Here is a 17460-nt window from a genome sequence, read left to right as displayed (position 1 = left end):
CCATCAATCCATCCATCCATCCATCCACCCATCCATCCACCTATCCACCTACCCATTTATGCATCTATCCATCCATCCATTCATCCATCCCTCCCTCCATCCATTCATCCATCCATCCATCCACCCATCTACCCATCCATCCATCCATTCACCTAACCATCTATCCATCCATTTATTCATCCATCCATCAATCCATCCATCTATCCACACATTCATCCATCCAGCCAGCCAGCCAGCCATCTCATGAATCTACCAATCAGTTATGTCTACATGCATTCTCCTGAATTCTCAACAATTTCCCATTATATATGTTTTGCTATACCTCACAACTGTAGATGGGAAAACTGAATCTCAGAGAAGTCTCATGTGTAGCAAACAGCATTGACTTCCTATACTGTGTTAATTCCCCCTTTCTTCCTTCCTAATAAAATCCTGATCTTGTTAAAATATCTGCCCCTCATCCACACAGCCCTCATTTCCAATTCTAGGTATACGTGGACAGCAACAAATCAAAACCAAGCAAGACAAACATTTTCTGTAAAGGAGCAGACAGTAAATATTTTAGATTTGTGAGCCATATGGTCTCTGTTTGCTATGGTTTGAATGTGTACCCTAAAAAACATGTGTTGAAAAGTTAATCCCCAATCAACAGTGATGGGAGGTGTTTAAGTTATGAAGGTTCCACTCTTATGAATGGATTAATGCTGATTATGAAAGGGCTTGAGGCATACGAAAGGGCTTGAGGCTCTGAATTGTACCTCTTGCTCTCTCTCACTCTTTTTTTTTTTTTTTTCTTTTTGAGACAGAGTCTCGCTCTGTCGCCCAGGCTGGAGTGCAGTGGCGCAATCTTGGCTCACTGCAAGCTCTGCCTCCCGGGTTCACGCCATTCTCCTACCTCAGCCTCCTGAGTAGCTAAGACTACAAGTGCCCGCCATCACGCCTGGCTACTTTTTTGTATTTTTAGTAGAGATGGGATTTCACTGTGTTAGCCAGGATGATCTCGATCTCCTGACCTTGTGATCTGCCAGTCTCAGCCTCCCAAAGTGCTGGGATTACAGGCGAGAGCCACCACGCCCAGCCCTGCTCTCTCTTACTCTTTTTGCTCCTTTGCTATGGGAAGATGCAGCAAGAAGAGCCTCCTTGCCAGATGCCAGCCCGTTGATCTTGGACTTCCCAGCCTCTGGAACTCTGAGCCATTAAATTTCTATTCATGCTAGGTGCAGTAACTCATTCCTATAATCCCAGTGACTCAGGAAGCTGAGGCAGGAGAATCATTTGAGGCCAAGATTTTCCAGACCAGTCTAGGCAACACACGGAGATCCCCACCTGTAAATAAAATTTAAAAATTAGCTGGGTGTGGTGATGCATTCCTGTAGTTCCAGCTACTAAGAAGGCCAAAGTGGGAGGTTCCCTTACACCCAAGGAGTTTGAGGTTGCAATGAGCTGTGATCACGCCATTGCACTTCAGCCTAGGTGACAGAGCAAGACTCCATCTCTTAAAAAAAGAAAAAATTTGTACGTTCATTATAAATTATCCAGTATCAGTTATTCTGTTATAACAGCCAAAAAGTGATGAAGACACTGTTGCAAGTATTCAACTTTGCCATTGTATCAAGAAAGCAGCCACATGGCTGGGTACAGTGGCTCATGCCTGTAATCCCAACACTTTGGGAGGCCGAGGTGGGTGGATCACCTGAGGTCAGGAGTTTGAGACCAGCCTGACCAATATGGTGAACCCTCATCTCGACTAAAAATATAAAAATTAGCTGGGCGCGGTGGCAGTCACCTGTAGTCCCAGCTGCTTAGGACTATGAGACGGGAAATTGCTTGAACCTGGAAGGCGGAGGTTGCAGTGAGCTGAGATTGTGCCACTGTACTCCAGCCTGGGAGACAGAGTGAGACTCCATTTCAAAAAAACAGAAAAGAAAAGAAAAGCAGCAGCCATGGAGGATACACAAGACAATGGGTGTGACTGTGTTCCAATACAATTTATTTATGAGCACTGAAAATTAATTTGATATAATTTCACATGTCATAAAATATTCTCCTTTCCATTTTTTTCAACTGTTTAAAATATAACAACAATTTGTTGCTCATTGGCCATGAAAAAGCAGATGGTGAGTTGGATATTGTCCCACAGGCTATACTTTTCCTATTTCCAGTCTAAGCCACTTAGTTGCATGGTGTCCTCCTAGCAAGGTCAGGGGAGACATATGACCTAAGGGGACCCAGTCACACTCTAAGGGAGAATCTATAGTGTCCATTGTAGGTTTCAGAGTAATTCCTTCTATTCCCAAGTCAGTAATAGTTATCTTGACTCCAATTCCACGGATAGTCAAGATGACGATGGAAGCCATCAACCTACTGACTTGGGAATAGAAGGGATTACCCTACCCTCAAGAAGACTATGGAAGCCACTACTCTCAAGATGACTATGGAAGGGATTACTCTCAATGTGACTATGGAAGTCATTGACCTATTGACTAAGGAAGCCATTGACAAAGGAAGCCATTGACCCAAGCACTGCTGTCATTTTTCTTGTAACTGAAAATGTTCTCAGACTCTCCTGGCTGGTGGCCTCAGGAGGTGGAACCTCATGGGCCTCCCGTGAGACAGTCAGGACAAATGAGGCCCCAAAATCTTAAGTAGTGTATTAATCAAGGTTTCCCAAGAAACAGAGCCAATAGGAGGTTCCATTTCAATCTATTTCTTTCCAATTTCATTCATACACACACACACATTGGGGATGAAGGAGAGAGAGAGAAAGACTTTAAGAAATTGGCTCATGCAATCACAGAGGCCAGTTCAAAATCTGCAGAGTAACCTGGTAGTCTGGAGACCCAGGAAAGAGTTGATGTAGTCTGAGTCCAAAAGCAGCGTATAGGCAGAACTCCCTTTTTCCTCAGGGGGAAGTCAATCTTTATCTGAAGTTAACGCCAAGACAGGAGGATCACTAAAGACCAAGAGTTCCAGACCAGCCTGGGAACTTAGTGAGACTTCATCTCTACAAAAATTAAAAGATTAGTGTGGTGGCATGCACCTGTAGCCCCAGCTACTTGGGAGGCTGAGGTGGGAGGATTGCTTGAGCCCAAGAGTTTAAGGCTGCAGTGAGCTGTGATTGCACCACTGCTCTCTAGCTTGGGTGATAGATTGAGACTCTCCTTCAATACCCTTCAACTGATTGGACAAGGACCACCTACATTATAGAGATTAATCTGTTTTGTTCAATGTCTACTGATTTAAATGTCAACTTCATGTTTAAAAAACAAACAAAAGCCTTCACAGCAAAACCCAAATAGAGTTGACTAAGTCCCAGAGTATGTTGGCCTAGCCAGTTATATATCACAGGTGATATATAATAGTGATAGAATTATTATAAATAATAATTAATATGACTAAAGGAATTAAGAATCTATAGTATATCTGAGATCAGGATTGATGGGAAGAATGGAAGCAGGTGCTTCCCAGCCACCAATACTATAAAACTGAGGTCCCCCATGGAAAGTCCTGCCTGGGATTCTTTTTTTTGAGATCAGTGGTGATCTCAGCTCACTGCAGCCCTCCACCTCCTGGGTTCAAGCGATCCTCATGCCTCACCCTCCCAAATAGCTAGGACTACAGGCATGAGCCACCATGCCTAGCTAATTTTTGTGTTTTTAGTAGAGACAGAGTTTTGCCATGTTGGCTGGGCTGGTCTCGAACTCCTGGCCTCAAGTGATCTGCCTGCCTTGGCCTCCCAAAGTATGGGGATTACAGGTGTGAGCCACTGCACCCAGCCCACAGCTGAGATTCTTAATTTCTCTCCCTAAGCTGAACTTGGTGCAGAACAAGGTTAGCACTCAGATTTTGCAATACATCTCTGGAGTGCTTACTTTAAGAAGATCAAGTGGGGCACTCTTGGGTTTCAGGATTAATTAGCCGCCCTCTCTGCAGGAACAAAGGGTGATCTGACATCCAGTCTCCCTCCTGGCACACTGAGTCTGACCTCCAGGAGAAAGAGTTTGAGATTCATGCCAGAAATGGTCCAAATATGAACAGGAGGAAATGAATATACTTCTGATGTGCTGTATGATGTTCATTAATGATTTTTTATTCAATTAGATTAATTAAAACGATCTATTCCAATCAGTTACCAAACGTACCTGCTCGATAATGTGTCTAAATTCATTAACTATTTTGTTTTAACATTTCATTTTAAAGTTTTATTTTGTACACATATTAACTTCATTTTACTTATGCAAATAAGAGCTTGATGGTGATATTACCAGTAACTCATGATCATCCTTTGCTAAGCCAGGAGGGAATTTGCCACTTTCCAGAATAGCCGGTGCTTTTAACAGGAGAGTTTATGTAAAAGCTACGTTGTCTTGAAATAATTTGCACTCGCAAATTAAGCGACAAGCATAACTCTGATAAATTAACTGTTCCAGTACAAAGTTTACCTTTAAAAGTGCTACTTCTGTCCTCTTCCAGACTGAGTCAAGGCTAACTAGGCTTAGCAAACACTGGTGACAAAAGGAAATAGTTTTTGGAATGTTTTCTTTCGTCCATCACTGACATTTCCTGTTCATCTGATAGGAAAGTTAAAATGTTTAGTGGCACCGGAAGGGTGTTCAGGATACATTAAATATCGAACATCTCTAGGGGAGGTCCAGCTACATTTAACTTGGCAGATTCTCTTCCAATATCCATCCTTAAATCAATCTGAGCATCTCTGCTGATAACAGTTTTCTGGTGCTTTTCTTTCTTTCCTTCCTTCCTTCCTTCCTTCCTTTCTTTCTTTCTTCCTTCCTTCCTTTCTTCTTTCTTTTTTTTTTTCTTTTGAGACAGGGTTTGTCTCTGTTGCCCAAGTTGGAGTGCAGTGGTGCAATCATGGCTCACTGCAACCTCTGCCTCCTGGGTTAAATCAATCCTCCCACCTCAGCCTCCCACGTAGCTGCAACTACAGGCATGCACCACCATGCCCAGCTAATTTTTGTATTTCTTGTGGAGTCAAGGGTTTTGCCATGTTGGCCAGGCTGGTCTTGAACTCCTGACCTCAAGTGATCCACCCGCCTTGGCCTCCCAAAGTGCTGTAATTACAGGCGTGAGCCACAGTGCTAGACCTTCTGGTGCTTTGGGGTTAGTTATTGAAAAACTAGTCGGTCTTTCCCCACATGCAATGAGATTTGCAAAAATATTCTCAGAGAGGGAGAGGTTGGAAGAGACATTATTTGGATCATATACTCCATATGGCCAGAGGGACTAACAAAATAGCAGTCTCATCTCCCTGAGATTTTCAAAAAGTCTCAGGGAAATGAAGTTCACTCTACTGAAAAGAGTGTGTCTAGGCAGCTAGTCTCACTGTGAGTCACAGGTGGGTCGAAGAAAAGGTTGTAGAGTCTCTCATTCAAGGCTGGGGTTGGACGGGGACGTCCAGAAATTTTTGGTGTAGCTTCAGGCTGAAGTGGAAAGGTTAATAGCAGAGTTCCTACACAGCGGAGAACTACTGTGAAAACTTCCCAGAGTCTGCTGCAGGGTTGCCACTGCCTTTCTAGCAGAAACACTGCATTACCCACTTACCCTCTTAAAGCTTAGCCTAAAGGGCCCTTGTTACTCAGATGCCCTCATTATTAGCTCCCTCTGGGTAGAGCTTGAAGAGATAGAGATGTCCACCCTGCAGACTCAGGACCTGTTTAGAGGAACTTGATTGCAAGTGAGAGAAACTCATTGTGAACTGGTGTAGGCAAAGGAAGAAACTGATTGGTCCATGGGGTCCAAGGAACAGTTGTACAAACGGTAATAGCCTTGCAGGATTCATCTTACCCACTGTCCAGAAAACCTAATGCACTGAAAACAGCAAAGAAAGAGTTTAATTTTTGCAAGGCAGCTGAGCAGAATGATGAGAGATGTTTCTCAAATCTGCCTCCCTGAAAGCTCAGCGGCTAGGGTTTTTAAGGATAATTTGGTAAGCAAGGGGCTAGGGAATGGAAACTGCTGATTGGCTGGGGATGTAATCATAGGAGTCCAATCAAACTGTCTTCACACACTCGTCCATTTCTGGGTGGGGGTTTCTGGTGGGAGTCAGTTCCTGGGTGTGAGTCACAGGTCCAGGTGGCGTCAGTCGGTCTCTAGAATGCAAAAATCTGAAAAACATCTCAAAGACTAATCTAAGGGCCAAGCGCAGTGGCTCACACCTGTAATCCCAACATTTCTGGATGCCAAGGCAGGTGGATCACTTGAGACCAGGAATTCGAGACCAGCCTGGCCACCATGGCGAAACCTCGCTCTATTAAAAATACAAAAATTAGCCAGGCATGGTGGCAGCACCTGTAGTCCCAGCTACTTGAGAGGCTGAGGCAAGAGAATCATTTCAGTGCAGGAGGTGAAGTTTGCAATGAACCAAGATGGTGCCACTGCACTCCAGCCTGGGCAACAGAGCAAGACTCTGTCTCAAAAGAAAAAAAAAAAAAAAAGACTAATCTTAGGTTTTGACAGTAGAGATGTTAGCTATAGGAGCAATTTGGGAAGTTACAAGTCTTGTGTCTCTGATTACAAAGTCTTGAGCAATACGGGGCTTATAGAAAATCAAGCTAAAGAATAATGGCTGGTTAACATTAACTATGCCTACATTTTAGCAGAATTCCGGCCCCTCCCTTTATCCTAACCTTGCAGCCTTTCATTAGTCTTACAAAAGTGGTTTCAGCCCCCCAGCAAGGAGGGGGATATTTTCGTGATGGGGCTGTTATCACCTTTGTTTTAAAGATAACAAAGGCAGTTAGCTTGGAAGATTAGAGGCAAATGGAGTCAGCTATGTCAGATTTCTCTGACTGTCATAACTTTTGCAAAGGCAGTTTCAGAAACAGCCTTGAAATAGGCAGGATGCAAATGGACCTCCAAATTCTCTAGAACCAGAGACTGGGCTTCCCCTTTCTTGTCCTTGCTTTCTCTGTATTTTTACTTCCTCCAGGCTCCCAGATGCCTGGATTTCCATACATGGTTAAAATATACATGCCAACAGCCCCCCAAACATCAAAGTTTTCGTTACTATTAAGGAACTATGGTCAAGTGGTACCATAGTTCCACTGTGGTGGTAAAGGTATCATGCATTCAAGTATTTCAGGGAAGGAAATGATAACCTTGTTTGGGTGAAGTGCTCAGCCCTAGATGAATAAGCTGTAGCATGAGAGAGGGGAAAGGGATGAATAATGTCATAAGTGAACATGGCAGCTCCATTAGGGATGGGAGAGAGTAGTTATTGCCCAACAGGAAATTCTCAACAGACAATCCCATAGAGTTCCACTGTAAGGCCCCACCTCTACTTCCCTTGAACTGTTGTCATCCTCTAACCCTTACACAGGGCCAAGCACTTGCTACCTTGGTGTATTAGTCTGTTCTCATGCTGCTAATAAAGACTGGGTAATTTATAAAGGAAAGAGGTTTTATGGGCTCACAGTTCCCCATGGCTAAGGAAGCCTCACAATTTTAGCAGAGGGTAAAGGAGAAGCAAAGGCACATCTTACAAGGCAGAAGGCAAGAGAGCATGTACAGGGGAACTCCCCTTTATAAAACCATCAGGTCTCATGAGACTTATTCATTATCATGAGAACAGTATGGAAAAACCTGCCCCCATGATTCAGTTACCTCCACTGGGTCCCTCCTATGACATGTGGAAATTATGGGAGCTACTATTTAAGATGAGATTTGGGTAGGGACACAGCCAAACCATATCACCTGATGTCCCTTACAAGCCAAAGAGTCAGTATCTTGAGCGTGTGTGTGTCCTGAGTGTAACAGCTGTAACTACCATGGATACAAAGATGAGAATAAAGACATTCTCCAACAAAAATGTTCCTATGAAACCATCCCAATTGTCCCCTAGAAATGACGTTTATGGTTTCTTTTGAATACATGTATAAATTGACCCTCCCAGTCTTAAAACTCAAGAAAGTTACTTTTGTCTTATCTGAGTTCCTTTCTCAGGAAACCACCATCAGGCCTCCCAGATAGAATCTAGGAGCTGAAACTCATAAGACCATCACATCTGGATAATGAGATGCCAGACCCCTCATCCATCATAATTGCCTAAGCAACTACCTGCTTCCCATTGGCCAACTTCTCTTCCTTACTCCTCCCTAATTCCTGTTTTCCACACATGATTACATTTCTTCTCTGCTATATAAACCCCTAATTTTAGTTGGTTGGGGAGATGGATTTGAGACTGATCTCCCATCTCCTTAACTGCAGCATGCATCATTGGCACTACTCATTGTCTCAGTGATTGGCTTCCTGTGTGGTGAATAGCAAGACCTAGACTGAACCCCTGACATTTTGGTAACACCTCGCTGTAATGTAAATTAACTTAACATAGGGAATAGAAAAACAGCTTGGGTGGTGGGTGAGCTTAGGTGTTTGTGAGATGCTAACCTTATGGTGCAGGGCATAACTTTCATCCTATTTCAAATGTACAGTATAGCTTCTTGCAAAATGCTTCAGTTTCTCAGTCTGACACTGTGTTGGGTCACACATACATACATGTCTCCTTAACACACACAGGTGCACATACACATACAGTTTTCTATGGAAATAACTTTGTTTATTTTTTTTTTCTGCATGAACATCTCAATGGAAAGAGCTTTGGATTAAGGACTTCAAGATCTCATTCCACCCCTACCTCTGTGTGGGTGAGTTCAAACACATCTCTTTCCTTCACCCACTCAATGAGTTAGCCTCAAACAGGGACATTTGGAAATGTGTGAGGAGGCATTGAGTTGCTCCTATAACTTTAGGGAAGAGTAAAGGAGCTCTAACTTTAGGGAAGAGTAAAGGAGCTCTAAGGACATTGAATGGGTCAAGGATACCAATTTTCCAACCACAGATAATGGGGGATGCTCTTGCCCCACAATGATAATCGTGCCCGGATTGAGAAACACTGGCTGATGGCCCCTACGTTCTCTCTATGTGAGAGAAAACAAGGCCAATGCTTCTATGTCTTTCTCAAAGGTTAGAGCAGAGGAGCCTTCACCAGGAGAGGGCAGAGTGTCCAACCAGACCCATGGCATCTCAAGAGCCCAAGTCTCCAGAGTAGTCTTATTGGGGTCCTCCCAACTGTGCCCCTCAGTGCTGGCCTCTCAGATCTACTTAGGTCTGGCTTCTGCAGAGAGCTCCTGATTCCAAGCAAACCCTCACCTCAACTGGTTCCTTCTCAGTTTTTCCCCCTCTTAATAAGGACTACAGATCCTACGGAACACGTGCTTCCTTTGACATTCTCTAATTATGTGAATTTTACAAATTTAGTTTCTATAAAAATCTGCATGGTTACTGCTGAAATGAGAAAAGAAGTTCTGGATAGTACCCGAAGGGGCAGATGCACATTCCAGTCCATTTGACTTTTCGCTGCAGTACTGTAAAGGCCTTTTTCTCTCCCCGTTATAATATGGTAGGTGTTTTGTGTTGGTTTTCTTGTTTATTTTATTTTTAATTTTGGAGACAGGGTCTTGCTTGGTCACCCAGGCTGGAGTGTAGTAGCGTTATCATGGCTCACGGCAGCCTCAAGCTCCTGGGCTCAAGCAATCTTCCCACCTCAGCCTCCCAAAGTGCTGAGATTACAGATGTGAGCCACCATGCCCAACCCGTTAAGTGTTTAAGGTAAGGTGATGGGGCAGAGATAGGGAGGAGATTTGATTGTCTGTGCTGACATTAAACTACTAGAGGTTGATGCTAGGAGTGTAGTGTTGAGCAGACCCCGAGATCATATTCAGGCTTGGCAGGATGATATTCTCTGCCCGATTAATGCGACATTTCATGGAACAAATGGAAAGTATTGACCATTTCTGCTCTAGGTGATCAATGCTTTCCAGCCTTGAAAGCCACGTCCAGGTGGAGTCTGGTGTAGATGTAGTCTAAAGCAAAAGGAAGGTCAAGAGGAAAGGGGTAGGAGAGCCAGCCAAGGTACCCCACATTTGTAATCTCAGCAATTTGGGGGGCTGAAGGAGGCAGATTGCTTGAACTCAGGAGTTCAAGACCAGCCTGGGAAACACAGGGAGACCCCCACCTCTACAAAAGTAAAAATTAGCTGGTCATGGTGGTACACACTTGTGGTTCCAGCTCCTCAGGGGCTAAGGCAGGAGGATTGCTTGAGCCAGAGAGATCGAGGATACAGTGAGCCAAGATCGCATCACCAGACTCCAGCCTAAGTGACATGATACCTGTCTCAAAAAAAAAATAATAGGAAAAGGTAGGACAGGAGTGAAGGGTAGATTGCCCACGCAGAGTGCAGAGTGTTCTCATCAACTGACAAGACTCCTCCTCTCCTGCAAATGGCTCAACCACAGATCACTCCAAGGCCAGCCTGGAGCCTCCAGATGCTGCCCTCTTGGCACAACCCTGCCTTCAAACCAAGCAGGTTGTCCAGCATTGCCTGGTGGGCTGTCTCAGTAGAGGTTCTTATTGGCAAAACCACACTTAGTTCTGGTATAAAAGGCAGCCTGAGGCCAAGGCAAGTAGATCACCTGAGGTCAGGTGTTCGAGACCAGTCTGGCCAACATGGTAAAACCCCGTCTCTACTAAAAATACAAAAATTAGCCAGGCGTGGTGGTGTATGTCTATAATCCCAGGTACTCGGGAGGCTGAGACAGGAGAATCACTTGAACTTGGGAAGCAGAGGTTACCATGAGCCGAGATCACGCCACTGTACTCCAGCCTGGGCAACAGACTATACTCCAGACGAGCAACTCCGTCTCAAAAAAAGAAAAAGAAAAAAAAAAAAGGCAGCCTGAGAATCACCACGAGGGCTCACAGAAGCAAGGCTCGAGGCTCCAATGCCAAATGCCCTGAATTCCAGAACCCCTTTCACAACACAAAAAGCCCTCCCCCATGGTGCAGTGTGGGACCTCAATCCTGAGCCCTGTTCAGGTGCGCCTGGATGCTGGATACCCTTTGTCACCCTCATCAGGAGTCAGTTATGCAAAGAACCCCCTTCCTCATGTCACTGCCTGCTAAATTGTTCTCAGGCATTCACATTGGATCTGTGTCACTGTGTCCTAGTTACAGGGACGCCTGGAAATGAGTTCCTGGCTTTCGTCTTGAAGAGGCAAGACTCAAAAGCTTGGAAATTTTCCAATGCAGAGAGGGGATTCAAAAAATGCCAAAGCAGCCCAAGAAATACATCTGCTGCAGAGATTCATCCAGATTCCAAGGAGGGCGCTGGGGCAGGTGTTTTCTTACATGAGACCCAGCACAATTACAGATGCTTTTTGACTTACAAAGGAGTCACATTTGGATAAATTCATTATTAACCAAAAATATCCTACTTTGAAAGTGCATTCAGTACGCCGGACCTACCAAACATCATAACTTAGCCTAGCCTGTCTTAGCCTAGAGTTCTGTCTAGCTCAGAATGCTTATATTAGCTTGCAGCAAAATCATCTAACACCAAGCCTGTTTTATAATGAAGTTATTATAAATCATTTTGAATCAAAATTCAAAGTATGGCTTGTACTAAATAAATATCACATTTGCACCATCCTGGACTCAAAAAATCATAAGCCGATCCATCGTAAGTCAAGCCGTTGTAAGCCAAACCATCGTAAATTGAACTGTCTTAAGTCAGGGACAACAGAAGAAGTGGTCAAGTGGTTTCCTGCCCACTTAATTCCGCAATGCCATGTCCAACACCTATGGCCACTTCAAAAAGACTAGTTTCAGCCAAGCATGGTGGCTCATGCCTGTAATCCCAGCACTTTGGGAGGCCAAAGCAGACTGATCACCTGAGGTTAGGAGTTTGAGACCAGCCTGGCCAACATGGTGAAACCCCACCTCTACTAAAAATACAAAAGAAAAATTAGCCGAGTGTGTGGTGGTGGGAGCCTATAATCTCAGCTACTTGAGAGGCTGAGACAAGAGAATCGCTTGAACCAGGGAGGCAGAGGTTGCAGTGAGCTGAGATCATGCCATTGCACTCCAGCCTGGGCAACAGAGCAAGACTCCGTCTAAAAAACATTAACTTAAATTAAAAAAAAAAAAAAAAAGACTAGTTTCCAGTGCCTTTTCTTCTTTCCCACTGGTCCCAGGGGTTTTATGTACTTCTGCTTCCTTTCAAAGGCAGCCTTTATCTACTCAATAAAGGTAAGCTACAAAATGGAACACGGACTCTTCAGGTCACCCCTTCTCGCCAGCAGCTCTTATCTGCAAGTGGTGCACACCATTCATCTTCTTCTTTTGTTTTAATTGAGGTGAAATCTATATAATAGAAAATGACTCATTTTAAAGTGTACAATGCAGGGGCGTTTAGTACATTCACAGAATTGTGCAACCATCCTTGGCAGCTGGTTACGGGACATTTGCATCCCTTTCAAAGGAGACCCTGTAACCATTAAGTTGTCACCTCTCATTCCCTCCTTCTCCCAGTCCCTGGCCACCATCAGTCGGCTTTCTCCCATGAAGAAAACTGTCTGCTTTCTCCATAGATCCCTGTGCATCTGTGAATTCTGGATACTTCATATACATGGTCTCACATAGAATGTGGCCTTTCGTGTCGGCTTCTTGCACTTCATGTAATGTTGTTGGGGTCCATTCACGTTGTAGCAATACTTTTTGTTGTTGCTGTTGTTGTTGTTTGTTTGTTTGTTTGTTTTTTTGAGACGGAGTTTTGCTCTTGTTGCCCAGGCTGGAGTGCAATGGTGTGATCTCGGCTCACTGCAACCTCTGCCTCCTGGGTTCAAGTGATTCTCCTGCCTCAACCTCCTGAGTAGCTGGGACTACAGGTGCCCCCAACACGCCTGGCTAATTTTTTGTATTTTTAGTAGACATGGGGTTTCACCATGTTAGCCAGGATGGTCTTGATCTCCTGACCTCGTGATCCACCCGCCTCAGCCTCCTAAAGTACAGGGATTACAGGCGTGACCACCGCGCCCAGCCACAGCAGTCATTTTTATTTTGACTTACTGTATTCATTTGCTCAGACTGCCATAACAGAGGAACCCACACTATATGGCTTGAACAACAGAAATGTATGATCTCACAGTTCTGAAGACCAGAAGTCCGAGATCAAGGTGTCAGCAGGGTTGGGTCCTTCTGAGACCTCTTTCTTTGGCTTGTAGACAGCCATCTTCTCCCTGCATCTCTTCTCAACATCTTCACTCTACATGCATCTGTCCAAATTTCACTTTTGCACATGGACACCAGTCATACTGGATTAGGGCTCACCCGACTGATGGTATTTTAACTTGATAACCTCAGGAAAGAGCCTATCTCCAAATAAAGTCATATTCTGAAATATTGGTGGTTAGGACTTTAACAAATGAATTTTTTGGGGGGGGCACAATTACACATAGTACATATCATTTCACTAAAGATTATAGGAAATAAACACGGGCTCTCAAAATATTTCTGGGACAAAGAAGCCTAGTAGGTGTTCATCCTATAATTGCTTGAATTTGCATTGAGTTGTTATCAGAAGCCCAAATATTTCTTCTTTTTTTTTTTTTTTTTTTTTTTTTTGTTTGGTGGGGTCTTGCTCTGTCATCCAGACTGGGAATGCAGTGGCACAATGACAGCCTCCACCTCCCCAGGCTCAAGCAATCCTCTCGCCTCAATCTCCCAAGTAGCTGGGACCACAGGAGTACACCACCACACCCAGGTGGTTTTGTTTATTTATTTATTTTTCTTAGAGATGGGGGTCTCACTATGTTGCCAAGGCTGGTCTCAAACTCCTAGACTCAAACTATCTTCCTGCCTCAGCCTCCCAAAGCGCTAGGATTATAGGCACAAGCCACCATGCCTGATTAGCTTCTGTGTTCTTGAAGTCCATCACCTATCCCCTTCCTGTGGTCCCTTTTCAGATCACACAGGTCTCCTTCTCCTGGAAAGCCTCATTCCCAGGAATTTCCTGATGAGACTCTTCTAACTCTTGTGTGCAACTTCCTTGCATACAAATACCCACCCCCACACACACCGTTACTGTTACGTCTCCCCAGAGAAGGTCAAAGGTTAGGCATAGGGAAAGGTCCCAGGGCTAAAGGGCTGCAGTGGACATCCCAGTTCAGCAGGGGTCTGAAGGTCCCTGACCTGCAGAGGTGTTTTATTTGTATGCAAGGAAGTTGCACATAAGAGTTGGAAGAGTCTCATCAGGAAAGACTTGAAGAGCTTTTCTCTCTCCCAATCCTCGGGGGCCTGATCTCCCACCAAGTCAAAAATGTAGGATAACAAGTTCCATCAAATCAGTTAGTCCTTGCTTTCTGGGAGGACCTTCCAAGAGAACTGTTCCCAGGTAAAATATTGCCAAGGAACATGGTTAAGATAGGGGATCCTGAGACCAGGAGGCAGGCAGAATACCTCATCCCAGCAGCTGAGAGACATCTGTACAGTTTAGTGTGATATTTCTCATCACAAATGTCTTTCCTTTTTCTTTCTCTTCTGCAAGCACTTGGATTCAAACCTACTGAATGAAGACTGGGCATGGTGGCTCCTGTTTATAATCCCTGGATTTTGGGAGGCCAAGGCAGGAGGATTGCTTGAGCCCAGGAGTTGGAGGCTGCTGTGAGCTATGATCGCACCACTGTACTCCAGGCTTGGCGACAGAGTGAGACGCTGTCTCAAAAAAAAAAAAAAAACAAAAAGAAAAAAATCAAAACAGACCTACCAAATGAGAAGGGGGCACAGCACAGGGAAAGAAACCACGTCCCCTCCTTGTAAAGCATTACTCGATGTGTGATGAGTGGTAAGCCATGTGCAGCTATCTGGGCCTCTGTCTACCCATCCGCCAATTGGGACTAATTCTACCCTTTCCACATTTTCTCAATGGCAATCACTCAAAACGCAAAAGGCTATGCAGAAATCACTCAAAGCGCAAAAGGCAATGCAGAAATCACTCAAAACGCAAAAGGCAATGGAGAAATAACTCAAAACGCAAAAGGCAATGCAGAAATGAAGATTTTGTTCCCCCCCACCCCCCAGGCCCCATTTTTACTCACTTAGCCTTGCAATAAATGTTCAATAGAACCTCATCCTGGGGTGGAGCCCCAGGGAATGTCCCCTGAGCTTGCCTTGCCTTTGCTAACCTCATCCAAACAATTTTTCTTGCTTCCATGAAAAAAAAAATCCAACGCTTCATTTACCGAATTAACCTCAGATGTTAGAAATGATTTCTTCATAGCTACAGGGAGGTTGTCCGGGTTAAGTCAAAGTACTGTTCCACAGGAGAGGCCAAAAGCCAATCTATTGAAAAAGCAATCAAGATTTATCTGAAAAAGAGATTTATCCCTCAGAGAGCAGGGAGCAGAGCGAGAGATTGGCGGAAGCTCACAAATCAATTCTCTTTTAACCTTTGAACTGTGAGTCAGCGTCACGTTGATCCGAGTTCAGAGGGGCCAAAGCCTCTTTTAAGCAAAACAATAATGCTCTTACATACAGTAAAACAGATGAAGTGGAAGAAATATGTTAACCAACACCGTAATGGGCAATTGCCTGCGTGCACAAGACGTCCGCGCCCTGTTTCCATACAGCTCCGCATGCTACATTAACTTTACCCTCCGAGTAAGATTTTTACTCAGACGTGAAATAATTGTTCCTCTAACAACAAGTGACAACAGGGAAATGCCCGGTATTAATACTGACACATTCTAATCCATCCCGATGTGGAGAGTGAGTGATTTCCCTAAATGACAAAACAAATTTTAAAGGTGCAATCCCTCCCCAGTCCAGAGTCAAATTTAATCTATGTTACAAATTAGTGTTCCTAGTGCTAGAGGAATAATTTATGCTTGCCTGCATGTAGGAGCTGTGTGTGCTTCCAATTATATTTATTACACTGACTAAGTGAAAGGAGGAAGGTGCTTGGGGGAAGACGATTGGAGAGGAAGAGATCTATTCTGGTTACCCCAACCGCTCCTGAGAGCCTCCTCCTGCCGCCTCACCATCTGGTTAGACTAGAAAATATCTGACCGACTTTCCCTTTTCTGAAAGCGCTGTGCCAGCTGTAGGACTTTGGTGATCTCATTTGCAGCCTCATCCGGATTTGGCCATGCAATTCCATCTAAGCCAGGATATTTGAACTCATGCTAAAAGCAAATCGTTTCAAGATGGCTTACAGCATGCAAGGAGAGTGTTTCCGACACAGTCCCTGTTTCAGCATCCTAATAACCAGGAAATAAAGACCAAACTCTCAAAACCAAGCAGGCATTGGAAGCACCGGAGGACCTGTTAACACAGCATCCTGGGCACCGCCTTCAGATTTCCTGATTCTGTAGGTCGAGCGTGGATCCCAAAATATGCATTTGTACTGAGTTCTCAGGGGATGTGGATGCTGCTGTCTGGGGACCATGCTGTGACAGCCACTGATGGAGATTATTATCTTCATTTTATATAGGAGGAGTTTGAGGTATATTTTCTTTTTTTTTTTTTTTTTTTTTTTTTTTTGAGACAGAGTCTCTGTCACCCAGGCTGGAGTGCTGGAGTGCAGTGTCCGCTCACTGCAAGCTCCACCTCCCGGGTTCACGCCATTCTCCTGCCTCAGCCTCCCAAGTAACTGGGACTACAGACGCCCGTCACCACACCAGGCTAATTTTTTGAATTTTTAGTAGAGACGAGTTTTCACTGTGTTAGCCAGAATGGTCTCGATCTCCTGACCTCGTGATCCGCCCGTCTCGGCCTCCCAAAGTGCTGGGATCACAGGCTTGAGTCACCACGCCCAGCAGAGGTATATTTTCTTTTTGCTTTTGAGACCAAGTCTTGCTCTGTCACCCAGGCTGGAGTACAGTGTTGTGATCTCGGCTCACTGCAACCTCCGCCTCCCGGGTTCAAGCCATTCTCCTGCCTCCCTCTTGAGTAGATGAGATTACAGGTGTGCACCACCTTGCCTGACTAATTTTTGTATTTTTAGTAGAGACAGAATTTCTCCATATTGGTCAGGATGGTCTCAAACTCCTGACCTCAGGTGATCCACCTGCCTCAGGCCTCCCAAAGTGCTGAGATTACAAGCATGAGCTACCATGCCCGGCCATAAAGCACATTTTCTACCTCTGCTCCTCCTCATTCTCCTCCTCCTCCTGTTTTTCCTCCCCACTTCCTCCCCCACCTATTCCTCTTCATCTTCCCCCTCTTCCTTCTCTTCCTCCTCTTCCTTCTTCTTCTCTTTCCCCTTTTCTTCTTTTTCCCCTCCTGGTCTTCTTCCTTCTCCTCTCCCTCCCCATCTCAGAAACTCCTCTGAGATCACACAGAGCATGAGGGCTCCATCCTAAGGTTCTGAACTTGAACCCCTGCTACCTGCTTATCATGATGCTTCTCACACACAGCATCTGCCTTTACCTCTGCAAGGGGCCCCAGATGATTCCTTGGCAATGCCTGAGCTCTTGTCTTCAGTCCAAAATCCATTCTTCTAGATGGAGAAGACAGAAGTCAAACAGGGGTTACTGCATCACCCATCCATCTTCATCATCCCACCAGGGCAGGCAGGGGTCCTGTGCACACCTGACCTTTCTTCTG

This window comes from Colobus angolensis, unplaced genomic scaffold (assembly GCF_000951035.1).
Source record: "Colobus angolensis palliatus isolate OR3802 unplaced genomic scaffold, Cang.pa_1.0 Scaffold122, whole genome shotgun sequence".
In the NCBI taxonomy this organism is placed as follows: Eukaryota; Metazoa; Chordata; class Mammalia; order Primates; family Cercopithecidae; genus Colobus; species Colobus angolensis.
Note: the sequence above shows the minus strand (reverse complement) of the source record.